This window comes from Sminthopsis crassicaudata, chromosome 4, assembly GCF_048593235.1.
Source record: "Sminthopsis crassicaudata isolate SCR6 chromosome 4, ASM4859323v1, whole genome shotgun sequence".
Taxonomy (NCBI): domain Eukaryota; kingdom Metazoa; phylum Chordata; class Mammalia; order Dasyuromorphia; family Dasyuridae; genus Sminthopsis; species Sminthopsis crassicaudata.
In genome coordinates this window covers 328,473,516-328,493,531 of record NC_133620.1, presented here as the reverse complement: position 1 = coordinate 328,493,531, position 20,016 = coordinate 328,473,516, and the positions used below count along the sequence as shown (strand labels likewise).

Below are 20,016 nucleotides of genomic sequence, written 5' to 3'. Positions count from 1 at the left end.
AATTACTTGCTATCTAGGGTAGAGGGTGGAGGGAAAGAAAGAAAAAAATCAGAACATAAGATTTTATAAGGGTGAATATTGAAAATTATATATGCATGTGTTTTGAAAATAAGAAGCTTTAATGATAAAAATAAAATAAATAAAACTATTAAAAAGGAATAGAAAAATACTTCTAGTGCCACTACTGAGTCTGTATCCCAAGGAGATCATAAAGGAGAGAAAAGAGCCCACATGTGCAAAAATGTTTGTAGCAGCTCTTCTTGTGGTGGTAAGGAATTGGAAATTATGTCTATGCCTATCAATTAAAGAATGGCTGAATAAAATATGGTATATGAATACAATGAAATACTATCATTCTATAGTAAGTGATGAGCAGGCTGATTTCATAAAAGCCTAGAAAGACTTATGTGAACTAATTTAAATGAACTGAGCAGAACCAGGAGAATATTGTAAACAGCAACAATGATTTAATATGATTGACTTAGTTCTTCTCAGCAAAACAGTAATCCAAGCCAGTTCCAATAGATTTGTGATGGAAAATGCCAATTACATCCAGAGAAAGAAATATGGAGACTGAATGTAGATTGAAACATATTCTTTTCACCTTTTTTGTTTTGTTTTGTTTTCATGATTTTTCCCTTTTGTTCTGATTTTTCTTTTCTAATATGAATCACATGGAAATATGTTAAAATGATTGTATATGTATAATCTACATAAGATTGCTTGCTATCTTGGGGAAGAGGGAGATAAGGAAGGAAGGGAGAAGAAAAAAATGGAACTCAAAATCTTACCAAAATGAATGTTGAAAACCATCTTTACATTTAATTGGGAAAACAATATAATATTTAAAATATGTACATATACACATATAAAAGAATGAGGTAAACATGAAATAATTAATTTACAGGAGTTTATTGAGGAGTGACATATCTGAGTTTTAAGAAAATCACTTTGGCAGGTATGTAGGAGATGGATTGGAAAGGAGAAAAAATTGGCATTATGAGACCAATTAGGAAACTATTGCAAATAGTCCAGGCAAGAGGTGATGAGGTTCTGAATTAAGAAGGCAGCTTTTTATATAAAAGTAAAGAAGTAGATAGTTGGGAGAAAAGTGGATTTAGAAAAAAACAAACAAATAAAGCAAGATTTGGCAAGTCTTTCAATATATGGGGCAATTGAAATGATGACACCTAGATTGTAAATCTGAGTTACTAAAACAAAAATGACCTTGATGGTTATAGAGAAGTTCAGAAGAGGTATAATGAGGGAGGTTTGGGGTTATAATAAATAGAATTTGTAAATGTTGCTCTCCAATTAATGAGCATCCCCTTGATTTCTGATTCTTTGCCATGACAAAAAGAATTGTTACAAATATTTTTATACTTATGCATCCTTTTTTTCTTTTATTTTTGATCTCTTCGGTTTTCAAATGTAATAGTGATATTGCTGGGTGAAAGTGTATGCACCATTTTATAATCATTTGTGCATAGTTCCAAATTCTTTTCCAAATTGGGTGGAGCAGTTCATAACTCCACTAAGAGTTAATTAGTATAACTATTTTCCCCTCATCCCCTCCAGCATTTTAGATTTCAGGTGGTACCTCAGATGTTTTAATTTGTATTTCTCTAATCAATAGTTATTTGAAGCATTTTTATATGCCTATAGATACCTGTTTTGATTGTTTAACCAATTATCATTTGGGGAATAACTTATTTTTTATGAATTTGACTCAGTTCTATACTCAATATATACATATGAGAAATGAGACTTTTATCCAGGAAAATTGCTGTAATTTTTTTATATTACTTCATTTTCTAGGGTACCTTTAAAATAATGTAGTTTCTTTGAATATCTCTTTTACTTAGGTCTATTTTTGCTTTTGCTTTGTCTGAGATCATGAATGCTGCTCCTGCCATTTTACTTCAATTGAATCAGTATAATAGATTTTGAACCAGTCCTTTATTTTAACTATTTGTGTCTACCTGTTTCAAGAATATATCTTGTGATACACAGGTAATGGAATATTATTGTTCTATAAAAAATCATGAGCAAGCTGATTATAGAAAGGTCTGGAAAGATTTACATGAACTAATGCTGAGCAAAACAAGCAGAACCAGAAATACATTGTACACAATAACAGCAAGAATGTGCAATGATCAACTATGAAAGACTTGGTTCTTATCAGCTGTTCAGTGATCTGAAGCAATTTCAATAGACTTTGAACAGAAAATGTCATTTGCATTCAGAGAAAGAACTAAGGAGACTGAATATAAGTCAACACATACTATGCTAACTTCTTTTTTCTGTTTCTTTCCCATTTCCTATTGTTTTTTCCTTTTTTCTCTGATTTTTTTTTCTTTTCCAACATAATTCATAAAACAATGCATACTAAAAATAAATTTTTAAAAAATCATGTGTTTTGTAAACAACATATTATTGGATTCTGATATCTGCTTCCATTTTATGGATGTTATATGTATCCTCTTCACATTTACAGTTATGTTTACTGTGTATTTCCCTCAATACTACCCATTTTCTTCTCTCCCTTACTCCCTCCTCCTCTTTTTCCCTCTCTCCCTCTCTGTCTGTCTCTGTCTCTGCCTTTGTCTTTTTCTGTCTCTCTCTTTCTTTCTCTCTCCATCTCTCTCATCCTGTCCTTCCTCAAAGATTTACTTTGTTTCTCACCACTGTTTCCCTTTCATCCTCCTCCTAATTTTCTCTTTTTCCTTTCCCCTTCTATTTTCTTATTAGGTAAGTCACATTTCTAAATACAACTCTGAATCTGTTTTCCTCGTTCTACTTCTCCTTTCCCCCAGTAATATCTTTCATTTTATCCCTTCATTTAAAAAATATTCCAACATGATTGATTTATATGTATGCCCTCTGTCTATATACACTTTTAACTGCTCTAGCAATGATAAATTTCTCAGCAGTTACATATATCAGCTTCCAATATAGGAATTTGAACAGTTTAATTTTGAGTTCCTTGTGATTATTCTTTTATGCTTATCTTTTTAAGCTTCTCCTAAGTCTTTTGTTTTAATATCAAATATTTACTTATTTCTGGACTTTTCATCAGAAGTCCTTGGAAGTTCTCTACTTTATTTATTCCATAAAGGATTATATGCACTTTTTTCATTGACTTGGGTACCCTGAAATTTGGCTAAATTTTTTCTGGGAGTTTTCATATTGAGATCTCTTTCAGGAGGTAGTTGTTGGATTTTTAAAAATTCCTATTTTACCATATGGATCTAAGATGTTAGAGCATTTTTCCTGTGTAAAATTTTGAAATTTGATGTTTAGGTTATTTATTTTTTATCAAGGCTTTAAGATGGTCCAATAATTCTTAGATTATGTCTCCTGGATCAATTTTCATATCAATTGTTTTTCTCATGAGATATTTCATATTTTATTCTCTTTTTTATTCTTTTTACTTTGTTTCTCAATATCTCATAAAAATAATTAACTTCCACTTTTCTGATTTTATGTTTTAAGGAATTATTTGCTTCAGTGATATGTTGTACTTTTTGGACCATGCTAGCAGTTTTTCTTTACCAAGCTGTTAATTCTTTTATCATATTTTCCCTACATCATTATATTTTTTCCCAAATTTTTTCCTATACCAAATATTTCTTTCTTTACCACTTCTAGGAATTCTTATTGGGTTTCAGCCTTATTATTATTTTTCCATGAGACTTTGTAAGTATTCTCACATTGTCATCTTCTGAGTTTATATCTTGATTTTCCCTACAACCATAAAACTTTTATGATCAATTTTTTATTGTTATTTCCTCAGTTTCCCAAATAGATTTGGATGCTTTCAAAGTGTTAAGATCCTAGAAGAGGTGATTTTACTACCCTTTTGATATATATTCTGCTTATTACCAAGGAAATTTCTCTTTTATCAGTCACAAGTGCTTACACTCCTCTTTGAAGCCCCTTCTTTCTTATGACTGATCATCAGCACTCTTCTCCATTCTGGAACTGTGACCCAGAATTTTTTTAGGACAATAGACTTGCCAATGAGTATTATCTATGCCCAGTGCCAGCAAAGGGTATGCTATAATCTCTTTCTGACTAGTTACCTGATTTCTTTACTTATCTTGATCTGAGAGTTTCTAAAGCTGTTGTTGATGCTGGAAATGTGTGTAGATTCCAGACAGATTTCCAGACTGGTGTCACAGTCTATTGTAAACCTCTTAGTTTTTATTAAGTAATAAAAACATCTCACTCTGATCTTTTTTTAGCACTGTCCCTCCAAACATTTTTGAAACATTTTTTAAAAGTTGTTTGGAGGGGAATATTGTAAGAGTTCTGCTGGGAAGTTACCCATAATCTGCCATTTTTTATATATATGTATATATATATATATGTGTGTGTGTGTGTGTGTGTGTGTGTGTGTGTGTGTGTGTGTGTGTGTGTATTTAAAATTGAATTTAGTAGATGGATTATTTATATCCACATTAATATCTTTATATAATTTTCCCTTCTCTTCATTTGAATAAATTTTTTACTTACCAGATAATTCTATAGTTATTCCCAGAGACCTATAAATGCTTTGGAGCAAATTTATTTGGGTACTTTGTAAACTAGAAGGTGAACATTTCCCCCCTTCTCCCTTAATTCTGCTACCGTCTTTGTGATGATTACTTTAAATTTAGACCATATATAGATAGCATAGTTATTTGTTTGTTGTCACCACTATTATAAAATGAGTTTTTTCAAAGTAAGGATTATCTTATATTTCTTTGTATTATCATACAGCACACTGTCTAGCACTTAATGGCCATTAGTCGACTCAAAATCATGTAGTAAATTTCTCAAAATTCAGTTTTCATGCCCATTCATTGAGGTCATTAGCAAGAAGGCTAAAGCAGCAGCAGCTAGGTGCTGCAGTGGATAGAGCACCAGCCCTGAAGTCAGGAGGACCTGGGTTCAAATCTGGTCTCAGACACTTAGCACTTCCTAGCTGTATGACCCTGGGCAAGTCACTTAACCCCAATTGCCTCAACCAAAAAAAAAAAAAAAAAAAAAAAGGAAGAAGAAAAAGACAAAAGCCTCTATAGAGAAAGAAATGGACCAGAAGTCAAGGGTTATCCTGTTGTCTTAATAGGAAGGAAGAGCTTTCCCCATTGGACAAAGTCCTGGTTCACTCTTTTTATTAAGGTTCTGGCTTTCCATCTCTTTGTCTATGTTAACTGTATGCTACTAGGCCAAGGCAGTCCACACATCTTCTTTTTGGAATGTTGAAAGTCAGTCTTCTAAAAATCTAAGTTGTTTATATGTGAAACTCAGAGAATCAAAGAATGTATAGTCTAACATGACTGAAAAAAAAAAAAGAATATAAAACATACAATGTGGATTTATCTATCCTTTGCTTGAAGACTTTTGGTGAAGATCAGACTAGTGCATCTATTTTGATAGAAAAAAAAAAGATAGAAAAATTATCCAAATTTGTTTTTTCACCTTGAAACTATTTTCTTTCTAGACAAATTCTCTACAAAACTGGAAAATTGATTTTTCTCCTGATTTACAGGCCTGTTCATGTAATTTTCCTCCTCAAAAAACTTTTGCCTTTTCCCTATTACCTCTGGAATAAATAGAATCTTCTGTATCATTTGTGTCAAAATGAAGTGTTCAGAACAGATAAACTTTAAGGTTGTTTTTAGATATAATGTTTTATGATTCAAGGATTCAGGATATCTCAATTGCCCTACATCTGCTTAACAGAATGAAGGTAATCATTACCATTTGGACAACTGAGTCCAAATTATCCTTCAGAATATAAAAGGAAAAAATGCATCTGAAGTTATGATTTAAAAAAGCTTTTGTTCATAAAATGTTCTTTAGTAACTCAGAGTTTTCAGGCAGGAAATGTTTCTCTTAAAAATTAAAGAAACAGTAGCTTTTTCTCATTACAAAATCACTGTGATCAGTCATCCTGCCATTCATGGGTGATGAAGCTGATAAAGCAGGCTCTTTCTAGATTTGGTTATCTCACTTTACCATCTGAAAGACCTTGGTCATGAGTTAAGTGGAGTAATTAAATCTGAATTAGAACGAAAGGAAAAGGACTCTTTGAGCAAATGATTAAATGTATTCTGATGATTGAATGAAAACAGCATAGAAGCAGTCACCACCAGATTCACCGAGCAAGGTTTAGTTGAGAGTTAGCATGTATGCCTCCAGCAGCAGTAAGAAACAAGTAACAGTTTCATATTTTGTCTCTATCCTAAGTATGAAGTAGAAAGGTACTCCAAATGATCTATAAATCAGATGTGGTCTATAAACAATGGAGTAATTGACTTTTCATCTTAATTTTTTTGGTAAAGTACTCTATTGGTAAATAGAGTTGTGGTAACCTTTTAGAAAAAAAATTATGATTGCAAATAAAGTTTATAAATTAAATGATTTTCTTTCTTTCCAGTGAACTGAATATATTGATAATTTGACTTTATGTTGTAGACTATTGCAACAGTGGGAAAGCAGTAGTTTTCAATTTGGGTAACATAAATAATTTATTGCAATGTTTTCCTTGTCTTTATTGACTCTATTTAAGGCTTAGGGATGTATTGCAGGCTGAGAATTAAATGTAGATAATAATCCTTACTGATCATTTTTGTGGTCATTCAAAATCCACATGCATAGTAATGATGTTGTATCTGTTCATAGAAGGGAAAAAGTCAATTAAAATAACTTGAACTCAATTCAAGGCCCTAAATTTGCCCACTTATAATTTCTACATGATTGTAGTATTAGTATATGGCTCCAGTTGAAACTTAGGCTTATATGAATATCACTTCTAAGGCACAATATATGTGATCCAAAATCAACCAGTTAAAAAGAGCACCTGATTAAGAGATGAAAGAGACCTTATAATGAATGATGAATAAAGGGTAAAAATGTATTGTTTGCTTTTATTTCATAGGTATGTTATAGACCATATCATAAAATATTACATTTACATTACATTAGGGATAAAAAAACTGAGGCTCAGTGAGGTAAGAATTTACCTTTCTCCTTGTTTTTCCTTCTCTTTCCTTTCTTTCCTTTCCTTCCTTCCTTCCTTACTTTGATAATGGCTGGACAAATTGTGATATACAAATTGTTCCAAAGAAATAAAAGTAAACTGAGACAAAAAGTTGACAGCGTGTTTAATTTATTAGCAAAACTAGCAATTGCTAGTAAATGGGATTCAAGTAATCAAGAATATTCATGGCAGAATAGAGAGTATTTTTATAGTCTAAAAAGAACTATAGACCACCAGCCCCGCAGTCAGGAGGACCTGAGTTCAAATCTGACCTCAGACACTTAATACTTACTAGTGGTATGACCTTGGGAAAGTCACTTAACCCCAATTGCCTCAGGAAAAAAATAATCAAAATAATAATATAATATATATAATCAAAATCAAAATATATTCATGATGTTAATAATATTCATATTTTAATTCACATTCATAGAATAGGAATAAGGAAGTAAAGGAGAAATGAGAAGTGGGTTGATTGTTAACATTAGGGCTGTAGGCATTACAAACTCCATGTGACTTTAATAAGCTCAAAGCTCAGGTTTCTCATAGGCTCATGCATCTTTGAGTGATGAAATAATTCATTTATATACTACAAGACCATCATGGAGTTCTTTGCTAGTTGAAATAAGTTGAAAGGAGGAATGTGTTTACACACACAAAAAAGAACTTCAACACACAGAAAAAGAACGGTATTAAAAAACAAAGATTTAGGCTCCTTAAGAGTAGGAAATGGAACTCTTAATTTAAGTAAGATTAGTAATTTGTTGTGTTAGCTAAAAAATCAAATTTGATTATATTAATTGAATACAATTCCCATATTGCATTTTTCTGAATATATTGGGCTATTATTATGCTAAAATAAATGGCAAGAGAAATATGAAAAAACATGTATTAAATAATTTATAATGAAGTAAACAAAACCAGGAGAGAAATATACACAACCATAATACTGTAAACAAAAACAATAGTATAAAACAGATGAAATCTAATTAATTATAAATATTAATATTAATCCTGGAGAACAGGTAATAAAATATAATTTCCTTTTATTCATAGAGAAGACAAGAAGAGAATGTGTATAGAAAATGTACCTCAACTTCTTTTCTGTGGCTGCTTAGTCATTTAGATATGATTTTTATTTTCTTTGTTACAAAGGGGCAGGTACTAATTGTTAGATGAAGTAACCTCATATAAAGAAATCATTAATATAAAAATGGAAAAACAACAATAGAAGTTTATTTTTTTTAATGAAAAGGAGGAGAGCTATATTCAACCAACTACATAATTAGGGTGTCTTTAAACATAAGAGGAATGACAATGGTTGACAATGTTGGAATCAGAAACTGACCAATGCAAGGGGATTGAAGTTTGTTAGGTATAATACTCATACCTATCTTTAATATTTTAATTTATTCATTTCTTCCTCTGTTTCCTTTCTTTTTTCAGACTTATAATTTCATTGACATGTGTAATTTCCAATGTAGAAAAAAAAACATTATAAATTTGGGGGATTGAGTACTCGCTCAATTGACAATCTTTAAAATGCCAAATCTATAGCAAAAAATTAAATAACTCTTGCCACCAAAAAGCTGATACTTTATTGAGAGAAATAATATATATTCCCAGAAATTAAATATATGTAAAGTAAGTAGATGATACTTTGCAGGGGATAAAGAAAGCTCACATGCTAAAAATAACTTTTGATCTAAGCTTTGAGAGAACCTAAGAATTCTTGTGTACAGAGGTGAGAATGGGGAAAACTGACCAACCATGGTGGATAGCTGATGTCAAGATGCAATCCAAGAAATAGAATGACAAATACAAGAGAACAGCAAACAGACCAGTTTAACTGAAATATAGAGATAATGAAATGGAATAATGTAAAACACATGGATTTAAATATAATATAGAAACAGCTTGTGAAAGTAATTAAGTGCCAAATGTATTTTATCCTTGAAGTAATGATCATATTAGGAATTCCACTCTGTCAATTGCACAGGAAAATGGATTGGAGAGGGAAGAGATTTGATAACAAAAGGGCAAGAAGTAATCTTTTTCAAAAGTTAAAGTTGTCTGTTTAAGTGGAAAACAGGTTGTAACTACGAGAGAACTCATCTATTACTTAGAAACTCAAAGAATTTCTTGTGAATTTTACCCATGTTCATATAACTACCATGTCTCATAGGTAGTATTTGAGATTGGCTCCCAGTCCATAATGCTATGATTTCTACTTCCCAATGTTACTATTAGTTACAGCAATAGATTTTTTATGGAAAATAAAGTCACAGAGAAATATTTTTAAGACCCCAACTGGTGAAATTCAATAAGTATGTCTACTTGTTTGTTTTTCCTACTTGAAAAACTAGTCTATTTTTGATCTAGATAGAACAGTTTTTTGTTTTTTGGTTTTTGGGGGGTTTTTTTGGCCAATGGATAGTCTGGCATATAGTAGGTACTTAATGAAGGTCTGTTTACCTAAAAATAGCTAAACATCACCATATAATGACATGCTCCTAGACATATCCACCAAACATGAATTTCTAAATAGTTTAGGATCTTTAATATTTCCATCACCACACCCCCTTTTACTTTTTAACTTTTTAATTGATATTTTTATTTTTTCAAATATGTGCAATGATAGTTTTCAACATTCATCTTTGAAAAACATTATATTCCAATTTTTTTCTCCCTCTTCTTCCCCTCCTCAAGTCAGCAAACAATCTGATATAGGTTAAATATGTGCAATTCTTCTAAATCTACTTTCATATCATCATGTATCAAAAAAAAATCAGATCAAAAGGGAAAAAATGAGAAAGAAAAAGAAACAAGCAAGTGAACAAACAGCAAAAAAGTGAAAATACTATGTTTTAATCTACATTGAGTCTTCATAATTCTTTCTCTGTTTATATATGACATTTTCCATCACAAGTCTATTGGAATTGCCTTGAATCACCTCATTGTGAAAAAGAGCTATATCCTCACAATTGATGTTGTGTTGTTACTTATTGCTACTGTGTCCAATATTATCTTGGTGCTGCCCTACCTTTTATTTTATATTGCTTTGATATAATATGTGAAAGAGCAACTAATCAGAAAATTCAAAGAATTTTGAAAGACCAATTGATATCCTATATTATATTGATGATGACTAAGTAGACTCTTTCATACTTGGCTCTGATTCTTTAAATGTGTGTGTTTATGTGAGTGTGTATGTGCGTGTGTATGTGTGTGTGTACAGATAAGTGTGGGTGTGTGGGTGTAATTAGGTGTGAATGTGTGGGTATGGGTGGACATGTACAAGTGATCATCAATCATTTTCTTGCAGATCTCTAATCAAAAGGAATCCTAAATTGCCAAAGGCAGTGCATACCATCTTTTGATTGTTTTAAAAATTGTTATAAAGTCAAAGATTATCTTTCTGAAACATGTAGTTGAGTCTGGGGACAATAGAACAAGTTTAATATATATGTCACAAAATAATCTGTCAAACAGCTAATTTTAGTCATCCTGTCCTCTTTAAGTATTCCATTTTCTAAGTTCAATATTCCTAGTTCTAAAATTGATGCACATATAATATAACCTTGAGATCCTTCAATATCACATTTACCCATCTCCTTATATTTAAAAATTTTTCCTAGAATGTTTCTAAGACCTGAACTTAATACTTCTGTTCTAATTCAAACTGCAGTATTACCACCCTAAGTTCTAGATATAACTTAAAAGTCCATTCATTATTACATAGGCACATATTAAATTCATGGTGCACAAAAATCTTCCTATCTTTGTCACAACAACTATTATCTATCCAATTCCAGATTGTAATTAAGCTCAAAAATTTAGATGTGGTGTAGTAGAGTAGTGTGTTATACTTTAAGATGGTATAATCTAAGTTCAAAAAAAATATGATCTCAAACTTAATTATCCAAGTCATTTAATCTCTTTGCCTCAGTTTCTTCAATTGCAAAGTAAGAAGTCTTGTCTTGATAGCCTTGAAATCTATGATTCTACACTTCTAGAGCTTTGATTAGCCTATTCTAATTTGTGATGCAATGTTTATAGAGAAGGTATGACCTAAGTATTAGCATATAAAACATTTTTAGTTCTTATCTTAGAAATAAAGATCATTTTACTGAATTATCAACACTGTCTTTACCAACCATTTATATCCAAGAACACAGAGTTATGATATAGTTTATCAGGCTTAAGACATAAGACCATAGTTATGGAGGAATCCTTGGAGATTAACTCAATCCCTTCATTTCAGGATGAAATTGAAGGCAAAGAAGTTATGTAACTTGTGTAAGAATACAGACAGTAAGTGGAAAAGTTAAGGTTTAACTTTAAGATCTCTGACTCCAATTATAGTATTAGTTTTATTGTGCTGTGCTGTCAAGAGAATACTATTTTTCTGAGAAAAGCTGATTAGTCCATGTGACAGACCCTGCATCTTGGCATCATTACTACTATGTTTCAATGAATAGAAGAATTAGCCTTGAGATAGAAGAAATTAGCTTAAAGTATTACTTTAAGTTTTTGAAGAAGCTTCCAAAAGAATAATAAATTTATTTCATTTCAACAAGTATTAATTGAATACTAACAATACAGCCATATTTCAGAGTAAGAGATAAATAAGAAATTTGTCATTATATCAGAGAGACAATAAAAACACATGAAAAATTAGATATTATAAGATTGATAAATTATTTACTAAGAGAATCTTAAAAATTCAAATAAAAATTAGTATCTTCAAAAAGATTGTAGGATATAAAAAAACACAGGAAAAAACATTTTTTTGTACTTTCATAGAAAATGCAACATAAGAATAGAAAAAAAATTTCCATGCAAAATACTTGGAAGCTATTTTACACACAAATGTCATGTGCACACACACACACACACACACACACACACACACACACACACAGTATCAAATCCCAAACTGTGAAATAAAAATTATTCACCAAACTACTTGATCTCTATTTAAGAATTAAATATTTCAATAGCAAAACAAATTTAAAAAACAAGACAATGATAATTTCTAGCATAATGTTTGAAAAAAAAAAACAAAGCACCAATCAATTCTCATGAAATAATGTATATTATTCATTTCTAAATCTGCAAGTACTATATCATAATTGTTATTTCTCATAATGATCATTGCTACTGATGTCATTCTGTAAAAAATCTGGGGGAAATGGAAAATAATATGGAAGAAATTGTTTAGACCAATATCTCTCACCATATACCACTATAAACTAGATAGATGATAGATAGATGCCTTAAATATAATTTAATTATATGTGTAGGAAGAGCAATATCTTGTATAATCACAAAAAGAGGGGAATCTTTAATAAACAAGAATTAGAGATGATTATAGAAAGTAAAATGAACAATTTTGAATATTTAGAATATTAAAATTTTTGTGTAGATAAAATCAGTGCAAGGAAAGAAGAAATTAACTTGAAAAATATTTGCAGTAAATTTCTATATTAAAAGCCTAATATAAAAAATAGAGAGAAAATTGATCCAAATATCTAAGAACAAGAGCTTTTCCCCAATAAATAGTAAGTAAATATGAATCGCGAATTTTCAAAAGAAGAAAATTATATTATAAGCAAAAATGTCAGTCAGAGGGAAAAGTTATACTGATATATACTAAACATATTTGTAGAAGCTCTTTTTTGTAATAGCAAAAAAGTGGTAATGAAATGGGTGCCTATCAAGTGGAGAATACTAGATTAAATTGTTATATGAATTGAATGGATTGCTGTTGAGCCATAAGAAATTTCAAAAGGGAAGAATTTAGAAAATCATTGAGAAACTTTAATGAACTAATGCAGAATAAAAAGAGCATAACCAAGATGATATTTTATACATTTTTACAATGATTACATTAATGGAAAGGACAATATGAAAGTAAAATGTTATAGTTTTAAGAATTTTGCTCAATCATGATTCAGAAGATTGATAATGGATCAGACTTACCACATCTTAGAAGAGACTACTATAAGTAGTCTTTAGAGACAGCCAAGGGTGAATCTGCTTTACTTTGCTATACTTGTTAGAAGAAAGAACTTCCCTGAAGTTGGATAGAGTAAAATGGAGTTGATATGTAGTGATAATGATACAAAAAAAAAGGAGAAAGGGGAAGGAAGAAAAAGAAATCAAAATATACCATGAATGAAAGAAGAAGAAGGAGAAGGAGAAGGAGAAAAAGAAGGAGAAGAAGGAGGAGAAGGAAGAGGAGAAAAAGGAGAAGGAAGAGGAAGAAGAAAAAACAAGGAAATTCAGATCAGATGAATACAGTCAAGCAGGGCAATTTATACTTTAAAAAACAAGTTGTTTATAATAGTGTCACAGTTTCATATAAAATATTATCTTTCTTTAATATACTGAAATATTCATATTTGTTGTCAAAAATGAAAAAATAAAACTTTCAAAATGCTGTCTAAGTAAGAGCTAATATTAATTTTGTATAAATAAGTCTTATTGTATTATGAGATATTTTAAAGGTGAAATCATTTTATAGAATTTCAGACATGTAGAAAAAATATAGTGCTAAGCATTTTCAGTGTGGTACATGGAGTGCTATCTCTATTAACTATTGTATATACTAAGACAAAAGGAAAGTATATTAATGTAGTTATGAATACAAAATGAGAAGCTTCCATAGCAAAACTTAATAAATTGCTTTTTCTATTTAACCTCTTATTCTTCACTAAAGAACAGTTATAAAAGTAAAATCTCATTGTATTTAATAAAACACAAAACCATCTTAGAACACACAGGTCATATATGGCCTGAGGAATCCCAATTAAAATGTACCCAGTATGCCTCTTAGTAATGAGTTAGCTTTAAAAAAAAGTGTAATCATTCATGCATTAGAAACCCTTTGGTAAAGCATTTTGTAAAGAGATTCAATTTTTCAGAAGTTAGCCTCTTCTGATTAGGAGCCCTTAACAGAAAAATAACATAATTTGGTTACTCTGACTTCAGTAGGAATCTTAAAAATTCTGTTTGATTATAATTCAGATTACCATATTTCCCTCTAAATCATTACACTTAGATGCTAGGACTGAAGGAAATATATGCTACACACAAATTGCTATGAGAAAAGATAACATAATCAAGAAAGATGCATTTGGAGAAAGCATTTTAATTTTGTTTATTACAGGGAAAACTATTTTTAATCTAAGACTGCCTGTCTGTTGGCAATATCTGTGATCAGATTATATCTAGTCCTTTGATTTATGCCACTTGTTTTATTCTACATGTCACAAAGTAATGGAGATGTGGGTCTTGGCATTATTTTGTTGAGAGTGCATCTTGAACTGTTTCCTTTGTTCTTTCCTTTTTTGGGGGAAGAAATACTCATGAAGCATTGTTGAAACTTCTAGTTTTGCTACACGCTAGCTACTATTGTTAATTCATGCCTCATGTAGCTATTTTAACATGTTATATTAACTGAATTAATTTGAAATAAATGGAATAAAATTGAAGCATCTGTCCATATTATAAATTCCTCAATGACAAAAGATTCTCTATCCATTATAAAATTACAGAATCTTGGAATTGGATGATAACTCAGAAATAATTTAATTTCAAAGTATCCAAGACTCTCATCTGCAATATTCCCTACAATAGTGATCCATTTTTGCTCTACCAAAGGAGAATCCCCTCCCTTATTTTTTGGGATTGCTCTATTTAATATTTAATATATTTGTTTTTCAGTTATGTCAACCCTCTAGGCCATTAAAAATAAATTTGATCACAAATATTTGAAGATAGTTTTCATTCTCCAACCATCAACCTCATGGTCTGAACCAAGTTGAACACTCCGAGTTGCTTCAATTTATGCAAACTTGGCATAGTTGTTATACTTCTTATCCTCCTCCAAGAAATCACTGGCAATATGTTTCTTAAAATTAAACACAATACGCAAAATATGATGTCACCAAGACAGAGTATACAGAGCAGTCAGCTGCCTCTTTCTGGATAGGATACTACATCTCTCTTAATATAACCTATGACTGAATCACTTTTGGGGCTGCCATTTCACAAGATTCAATCAATATTTAGCTAACAGTTCACTACAAGTCTCATTTTCTTATCTTGACCCTCACATTGTAGAGTGTGAGATTGACTTTTGGAGACCAAGAATCTGAAAGACTCCTCTTATGCTTACTACCTGTGGGTTCCTAAAAAATCAGTTAACAGATTCATTATCTGTAAATTGAGGAATTTTTTTATTCAATCAATAAATATTTATTGATAACCTATGTACCAGGTACTTTTCATATTTACTCTGTTCGGGCAATATGCTAAGTGCTAAGAATACAAAAAGAGGCAAAAGACAATCCCTTCCTTTTATTATCTAACAAGGTAGATGAGCATACAAAGAAATATATACAAAGAAAGCTTTAAATCAATTAAATAGGTAATAATTAAGTGTTTTCTGTTGGAATTTACTGATGCTTCTTTCAAAAGCAGAACAATTAGTTCTATATATACTATATGTTTTATTTAATACTTCAAAAAGATACATAATCTCAAAAGTGTGGCTATGACTATGTTTGTCACCTTCTTATGAGATAAGATTAATGCATCAGAAAATCCATTCTTTGATATGGTTTTTCCAAACTTTAGTGCATGAGTGCTTAGATGCATTTGAAACAAAATATTTTGTAAAAGTAAAGGAAGTCACTAGGACTAAAGGGTTGTGGAAAGCCTCCTGTAGAAGTTGTAATTTTAATTGGGACTTCAAGCAAAGGAGGTCAATAAATAGAGTGGAATAAGATGAATATTCCAAGCACGGTGGAGTGCCAAAGAGAATATCCAAAGCCTAGTGATGGATCGTACACATAGAACTGTCAGGAGGCCAATGCCAATGAATCAAAGAATCTTTGTTAAAGAATGTAAGGACACTAGAAAGCTAGAAGAGGGCTAAGTTATGAAGGACTTTGAATACCAAAGCATTTTGTTTTTGCTCTTGGAGGCAATAGGGAGTCACTGGAGTTTATTGAGTATGGGGGTGACAGGATGGATATGAACTTTAGGAAAATCACTTTAGAAGATGAATGAAGGACAGGTTGAAACAGGAAAAAAAAAACAGTGTAGGGGGTCACCCCACCCCCACCAGGATGCTATGTACAAAATGCTTTTACAAAATACTTAAGATCAAATTTACTGAATTACTGACTCGCTAAAGTCTGGAAATATCATTATCAGGTGCTGAACTTTCTGATAGATTAGAAGATAATAGAGTCTATGAGACTATTATTTTTTTGAAGTATTAAATCGAGCATGTAGTAGGTATATGATCTTATTGTACTTTTGAAAGAGGCATCAGTAAATTTCAATACAAAACATGCTTTAAGGTTAAGGATTTGCAGATATTAAACACAATGATATAGAATATATATATTTTCTTCCTTAAAGCATTTGATGGGAAGTTATTTGCAATTTTAATTGCAAAAAACTCAAAGATATAGAATTGGAAGAAAACTAAGAGCTCATCTTTAAGGATGAGAAAACTTCCCTTTAAGGATGAGAAAGCTGACTCACAAAAAGTATAATATTTTATAATATATTTCATTGGTTTATTTTTTTCAGAGAAAAAACAAATAACAGATAACAAATAGCCTAACCTAATAAATAACAATTTCTTCATAGCAATAACATAATATGTCTTACCTTTGTAAATTGTCTCCACAGGCAGAAGATTTAAAGAGGCATGTTGTGAACCAAGTGTTCATAATCTAGGCAAATTGAAAAATATTCCTGAGTTAATGATAAAGAAAAAAGTCACAGAAATCAAGAACCTAAGTTAAACATTGACATCAACTTGCTCCTACAACCTAAGCCTGAGGATCTACATAGGTAACCCCTGGAATCTTTTAAAAACAGGTGACTTCTGGTCAGCTGAGTCTGTGGTTACTTCACTGCATGAGTACCAGAGGAAGTGTGAGGTGAAGGTCACTCAAGCATGTATTAGCTCAGTTTTCACTTGGTCAGTGATATGAAGGAGGAAGATTTCCTGGACCAGGAATTTGTTCAACAATAGTGTTAAGTGCCTCAAATATTTACAAACAGCATTGTTTGGAAATAACCTGTGGAAAGACACACCAATTCTTAGTATTTGTATAAGTTATTTAAAGCCACTATTTTATTTTAAGGAAAACTGCAAATTAGGATATAGGTTATACTTAGGAGAATTCTTATTTCAGAAGAAACAGCCAAGGTGAATAAGGTGAACATTTTATCATTGCCTGTTAGTTTATTTATTCTTGATGGTACAAAAGCAACAGAACTGGAATCCAGCATCAAAGAGATATAAGGAACAGAAGAAGAAAGAGAGATATGTGACTAGAGAGCTGAATCAAAACTCATTAAGCTGAACAAGGCCAGTAATAAATATAAAAATTATGATAATGGTAGCTAACATTTACATAATAATTACTCTGTGCCAGACTTTGTGCTAAGTACTTTTGCATATAATACTTCATTTGACTCTCAAAACAACCCAGGGAGGTAAGTGGTATATTTATCATTTTACTAATGAAAAAATTGAGACAGTGGGGGTTCAGTTATTTGCTTAGTATGAACCAATTGAACCAATTGAAAGCGAAATTGAACCCGAGGTTTACTCTGCCTTGTGCATGCGTGTGTGTGTGTGTGTGTATCAACTAATTGTCATGTAGTAGCTGAGGATACCCCAAGTCTAAGATAAATGCTTCAAATTAAAAAAAAATAATAAGAGTATAAGTACATTATATGCTTAAGTTGACTAGATCGATCATTTGAAAACTACTTAAGAAACAGATATTTAAAGAATCAAATATAGTACCACAGTTGTTCAATTACATTTCCCTCCTATTCTTTCTGCCCTTTTTCATCACAATTATCATTAAGTTCCTAATGTGGTGTTCTTTATCTCCAGGTAGATTTTAGTCTCTGGGTAGATTTCTGTGTTAGGAGGTAAGCCTGGATTCCCCTAGTCAATGGGAGAAAAAGTCAGAAGGGAGTGGGAACTTCTGCATTAGGGTCTATATTATCTTGTGTTTGCAACTTTTGTTTTGCACTCCTATACTAACACTGTTGTCATCCCGAACTGCCCTTTCTTATGAGATTTTTTGCTATTTTTACCTTGAGTCTATCATTTTAATTTGGATAAGGGTTGGTGTACCACACATTAGTGTTCCATAGCTCTCTGTATTCTGAATTAATATCAGGAAAGAACCACAACAGTTATTATTCCCATCAAATTAAAAGAAATTGTCATTTCTGCCTAAGTTAGAGATATAGTCTATTTTGGATTTTCTGATTTTTGCCAACCTTAATGTAATAAGTCATATTTTTGGACAGTATTCCCAGTCAACTTTCTCTTGCAGAGAGAAAACTACTTTGAATGAAAAACAAAAAACAAAACTACATCTGGAGAATAATCTAAAGATTTTAGATTTTGATCTATAGATGCCTATTCAAAATTGCTATTACTTGTAATAATTATGGGCTGAAAACCAGAAGGATTATATAGTCTTTCATAGCTATAACATGAGAAAAATTTAAACAAATAAAGCACGGTTGAACACAGGATTAGAACCTAAATGTGGACTACATAATATCCTACCTAAACCATAAGTGACTCCAAGAACAAATCACAGGAAAAATACAAAAAATTACAATAATAAGATAATATAACAAAACTTATAGCCAAAGCACTCATAGGTTGTTGGGCTAGGGGGAATTTATATCTTTACACAATTTTTATAAACAGAAAGTAGAAAAAAGGGACCAATGAATTGCACATGCAACTAAAAAGACAACCTAGAAAAATCACAAATGAAAATATAACCTAAGTACAAGACTAAAAATTCTGAAAGAGAAAAAAAAATTAAAATTAAAAAAATAAAATATAGGTGATTTAGGGGACAAGTAATAAAAATAGATAAACAAGAGAATATATGAAATGATGAAGAAATCTTTCCTGAAAGAAACACTTTTATTATTATCTTTTAAAGAAATATCATAAAGAGAAGTATGTGAAGACACTAGAAAGTTTTCTTTTACTGTCATTCTGGAGAGTTACTGCTGTGGAAAAAAGAACATGTCTTCTGAAAGAACGGAATTTAACCACTATATTGTGAATAAATTTGAAAAACAGAATTCTTGAGAGAATTTGGTTGCGATCTCGAAAGCTGAATTTTGAGTTTGTGTTCCAGATCTGAAAGCAAATGAAGAATAACATTGAGATAGAGGAAATGCTTACAATATAATGCAGCATAACTAGTTAAGAGGTGATTATCTCACCTAAACTACACCTTAAGAGATTCATTCTCAATGAATTATTACATATTTATTATAGACACATAGCAAAATAATGGCATGGCATAAAATCACTACCTTTCCCCATTTCCAAATCCAAAGTAAAATATAGCTTTACTAAACTGTATCAATATGGGGCTCAGATTCTTCAGACAAAATCTCAGAATTAGGAATATAAACTTCAGCGTTAGCACTTTTGGAGTAGAGGAAGTCTGTTCTTTGTGTTTAATAGCAGTTAGCACAGCGCTTGGTACATAGTATAGGCATCTAGGAGGCACAGTGGATAGAGCATTGGGCCTAGTCAGGAAGATGTGAGTTCAAATTCAGTTCAGACAATTATGCTCTATGTGAGCTGTGGCAATTAACTTTTATTTGTCTCAATTTTCTTTTTGTAAGATAGTAATAATTATAGCATCTGTGAGAATTAAGCTAGTATTTGTAAAGTGCTATTTAAAGTTGCTACTTATGAGTAGTAAATGCTTATTGATTGATTGGTCAGGGATTAGTGGAAGGCTTCCTTCCCTATTAGATTTGATTTGGATATCATCTAAAAACAGTCATTAGCGTTGAGGATATTCTACCTATATTTCCACTTTTCATTAGTTTAGTAAGCAATTTAGCAAGTAATTTCTTGCTTATCTTCTGAAATCGTCATTGTTTTG

At 31.1% G+C, this 20,016-nt stretch overlaps 1 protein-coding gene across 6 annotated transcripts in view; it reads right to left on the bottom strand.

Moving 5' to 3' along the window:
• Window positions 1–20,016, bottom strand: part of KCNJ16 (potassium inwardly rectifying channel subfamily J member 16) — a 141,691-nt gene that overhangs the window by 62,497 nt on the left and 59,178 nt on the right. For 2 of the 6 annotated variants that reach the window (XM_074260630.1, XM_074260631.1), the window contains 2 exons: window positions 16,724–16,788; window positions 13,016–13,109 (listed from right to left, as the gene is read on the bottom strand). The gene's annotated coding sequence lies outside the window, so the exon portion shown is untranslated. Of the gene's footprint in view, window positions 1–13,015; window positions 13,110–16,723; window positions 16,789–16,887; window positions 16,973–20,016 lie in introns of those variants that run through there. The other 4 variants (XM_074260633.1, XM_074260634.1, XM_074260632.1 and 1 more) reach the window with 3 other exon arrangements.